At 36.2% G+C, this 4,121-nt stretch overlaps 1 protein-coding gene across 3 annotated transcripts in view; it reads left to right on the top strand.

Annotated features, from left to right (window-relative positions):
- The first annotated feature begins 4,040 nt into the window (after nucleotides 1–4,040).
- LOC135091268 (Na(+)/H(+) exchanger protein 2-like) overlaps nucleotides 4,041–4,121 on the top strand; it is an 83,418-nt gene continuing 83,337 nt past the window's right edge. Inside the window, exon 1 of one of the 3 annotated variants that reach the window (XM_063988748.1) lies at nucleotides 4,041–4,121. This exon is cut by the window's right edge and continues 738 nt beyond it. The gene's annotated coding sequence lies outside the window, so the exon portion shown is untranslated. The other 2 variants (XM_063988747.1, XM_063988749.1) reach the window with 2 other exon arrangements.

Here is a 4,121-nt window from a genome sequence, read left to right as displayed (position 1 = left end):
TTTCTGCTTTAATTCTGCCCCTTGTGGTGTATTTGAGTTGTGGGGATCTGAATGCTCAGTCTGACTAGATTTCTGAGCTGTTTTCCTCCATTCTCTGTTGATATCTATATTGTACCTCGGATTTCAATGCTATATACAGTACACATTAATAAACTCATGGATTTCAAGACTATTCATAAGGATTAGAAGACTAGTATGAATATTCAGACTGTTGTGATGATAAACAAGAATTTCAATACTAGCATGAATATTCAGACTGGTTAATACTATGTACAGATCTTCAAGCTCTATGTAGTACAGATTCCAATGCTCATTTATAAGGAATTCAAGGCCCTATACAGTATCTGGTGTAGGATGTTACTCTTGATGTGACTTATAGGAGAGAGAGGGATCCTGTGTCTTATAGGAGAGGTGAGGGGTAGTGTGTTACAGGAGAGGTGAGGGCCTTTAGCTGTGGTGCCGTCATCTCTGAACACATTACGTCACTTCATTACTAAACAGCAGCTGTAGTTGTGGTGGTGGTTTGGTTGCTTCCTTCTCTCAGTCTCTATTCACTTGTGCTAGTACTACCGTTATTATTATTATTATTATTATTATTATTATTATTATTATTATTATGTTGCTTTCATTCAATCTTTACTTCTTTCAATTTCAGTAATTATTGCTGCTATTATCTTTCAACTTTTCTATTTTGATAATTATTATTATTATTATTATGCTTCCTTCCTTCATTTGTACTATTATTATTCTCTCTTTCTGTAGTGATTTATATTAATGTATATTAACTCTGAAAATTACATATATACTGCCTTCTAAAAATTAACAAGTAAGAGATCAAATAGATCAATAATAGTAATAATAAAGTCAAGGATTACTGTTCTTAATGTTTTCAGGAAACTATTTAACGTTTTAGATTTACTGCCTTAAAAATCATAAATTACTGTTTTTTTTTTTTTTTTTTGTATTTTAAGGAAATTACTAAACTTTTTGGATTTCTAGTTTTAAAAAAGTCATGTTTTCTTTTGTATGTAAGAGATAAAAAAACTTTACTTTCAAGAATTATATCAGTTATTTTTGTTCTTGTACATAAAAAAGAAAAAAAACGAAACTTTTAAATATTACACTGCCTACATAAATACAATGAATGATTAATGATACTTCAGGTGTTAGCTTTAATTAACCACAGGTGCAATGATATTAGTGTAGTTAATCATTATTTTTCCTTAGGGCCATATTCTGAAACTCTGCCTTACACCACGCCACGACTAATTTGAAAGATCACAGAGCTGATTACCCGGGTTCTCAAGAGTGTTTCTCCTAATAATAATGTAGAAATCTAGTTAATATGTTACTAAAACCTTTAAAAAAAAACCCTTAAAACGCTTTGCTCTCTCACTACGATTATTTTCAAAGACCACAGAGATGCTTAGTCTCAAGATTGCTTCTAATAATGCAGAAACCTTGTTAATCTGTTACTAGAACGGTAAAAACACCCTTGATAACCCGTGTAGCCTTTTGAGCCTTTTTGAAAGTAGTGAAGGTGCGGTGAAGTGTTTCAGAGTTTAGTTATACATGGTCCTTATTCACACTACATGGAATACGCCGCCACTTTTCGTCCGATCAGTGAGGTTAAACAGCGGGGGGTCTGGTTAGGACTTGGATGGGTGGTTTATTCATACTGTATCATTCTGTACGTATTTTCTGGTTTAGGGAAAGGTGGAAGGATTTAAACAGATAGTATTTTTGTATAGAATTACTGATTTTTTTTTTCACTACTTCAAAATCTGTATTCTGTAGTTTTCTCAATCTTATTATTATTTTTTTTTTGTTTTCTAGCTCCCCTCTTTATTGTAGTACTGTATGCATGTACTATATACTTTTCCTTGGTTTTTAAAGATGTCTATCAGTATTACTTATATTTTATTTACTCCACATTTATATTCGTACAGGGGAAGAGAAGAGTTGGTGTGTGTGTGTGTGTGTGTGTGTGTGTGTGTGTGTGTGTGTGTGTGTGCAATGCTTTTATAAGTGAAGGTTGAAATAATTGGGGAAATTGCCATGATAAACTACATCTTTTTATTTCAGCTGCAGGAAATGAACCTACTCTAGTTTATTTATTTTTTTAATACATATTTTTTTCTAAGCATCTACTAACTCTGAAAGAAAATATTAAAAGTTTTTGAACTCAGAGCGTAAAGTCAACAAGCTTCAGCTGTATCCAATATGTTGCTTAAAATAGACTAATTAACCTTCCCACGCAGCATCAAAGTTCAAACATATTATCTCCTAGCTCCGGACCAAAGCCATTTATATAATCAAACAGTAGTCTCCTCTGCTGTATCTAAAAAAAAAAATAATAATAATAAATAAAAATAAATAAATAAACAAAGAATTCCCCCGAGCCATGAAGGAAGTAGCATCCTTATTATAAATCTGACCACATCGTGACTAAAGAATCTCAGATGAATCCGCTTTGGTATAAAAAAGACAGAAAAAAGCGACCTTATGCCACGAATGACTATAATATATATATTTTTTTGTAACATGTCACTGCGAGGGGCAAGAGAGAGGAATGAGGAGTGCGTCTGAGTGAGGGACAAATAAAAAAAAAAAAAAATGTTTACGACTCGCTAACGGAGGCTGGTTTGGTATGAGTATCCTAGAGTCAGCAGCCAGACAGGGACAGGCGTATCCTGAGGGTATCCTATAGGAAGTTCCCCACGTAGGACCAGGAAAGCTAGGAAGGAGCGTCTGTCGGGGTAAAAAGTTGATCCCCTAAAGGTTGCGCGTCTGAGATCTCCCTCCCGTCGTCTCGCCTCCCCACGACTAGCCTCAGGCAGGGTATTTTACGTCAAAGGAGTGTGTAGGAGTGCGAATCCTCCTCCTCCTCCTCCTGCTCTTCCCCCTCCTCCTCATCATCATCTTCCTCATCTTTTATGCGTCATCACCTCTTTTCCTCTTAGTATCATCACATCTTAATTGTTCTTCTCTGTCTTTTACGTAGTTTATATCACGCCTCGTTTTCTTTCCTCGGTTTTTTTTTTCTTTCATGTCCTGTTACTTCTTTTCCTCTTTCTCGCTTAGTAACATCCTCTCAGTTTCCTTCATTGTTTTTCTCTTCTTTATTGTAATTTTTTTCTCTCTTTCTCACATGTAGTTTCCTTTCTTAATCCTTCTTTCATATTGTGTAATCGTTTTTTTTTTATTTCATGTCTTGTTACTTCTTTTCCTTTTCAATTTAGTGACATCCCAGTTTCCTTCCTTCCTTGATCCTTCTTTTCACGTATTTCCTCAGTTCTTTCCTTCTTTCATGTCTCTTAACTTCTATCTCCTACTTTAAAACCTTCATACTATTCCACATTTTCTTTCCTCAACCATTTACTTATTTTATTTCCCTTGCTATCCTATTCATTTATTCATTTTATTTTTTCCTTCGGTCCCTCCCTCGTCACGCCCATTCATGGCCTTCACATCCCGCAGAGATAATGGCGGTGACTTCTAATAGCCTATACCGCGTTCTCAGCATTTCACCTATACCCGCTCTTCTAATCACGTTCTAGACCTTTTAACTGCCTCGTGATTATCAGAAGAACGGTAAAAATTATGCAACATGTCCTCTATTTTATATACCCGACGTAGGAAAGCTGGGGATGCCTTCCTAACGGTACTTCAGAGGCAGGAATGAAATAGGAACGTGAAAATATCAGGGAAGCTGCAAGAAGTCATCAGGCTATACGTGTGCTAGTCCACTACTACTACTACTACTACTACTATTACTACTACTACGAAACAGTCACTTCATCACAGAGTACAATAACGCAATAAAAAAAAAATATATATATATTTCACCACCATCAGCACGGTTAACATATCCAGATGTCACCAATTTTAACCTACAAGTCTATATTGCATGGCAGTCAGGTGAAGCGAGTGAGGTAACAGAAAGAGAGAGAGAGAGAGAGAGAGAAAAAAAAAAAGTCACCGGGAGGGAAGTCGGGAAGGGAGGGAGAGAGGAGCGAGAGTAACCAGCCACAGCAGCCAACAGCAGACCGCTCAGGCACTCAGTCAGCTGTTAGACGCCGGGGAGGGAAGACTATGGCCTCACGCTTCCTCACGTTACT

The sequence above is a fragment of the Scylla paramamosain genome, chromosome 37 (assembly GCF_035594125.1).
Source record: "Scylla paramamosain isolate STU-SP2022 chromosome 37, ASM3559412v1, whole genome shotgun sequence".
NCBI classification, from domain to species: domain Eukaryota; kingdom Metazoa; phylum Arthropoda; class Malacostraca; order Decapoda; family Portunidae; genus Scylla; species Scylla paramamosain.
This window is presented reverse-complemented; position numbering and strand designations above follow the sequence as displayed.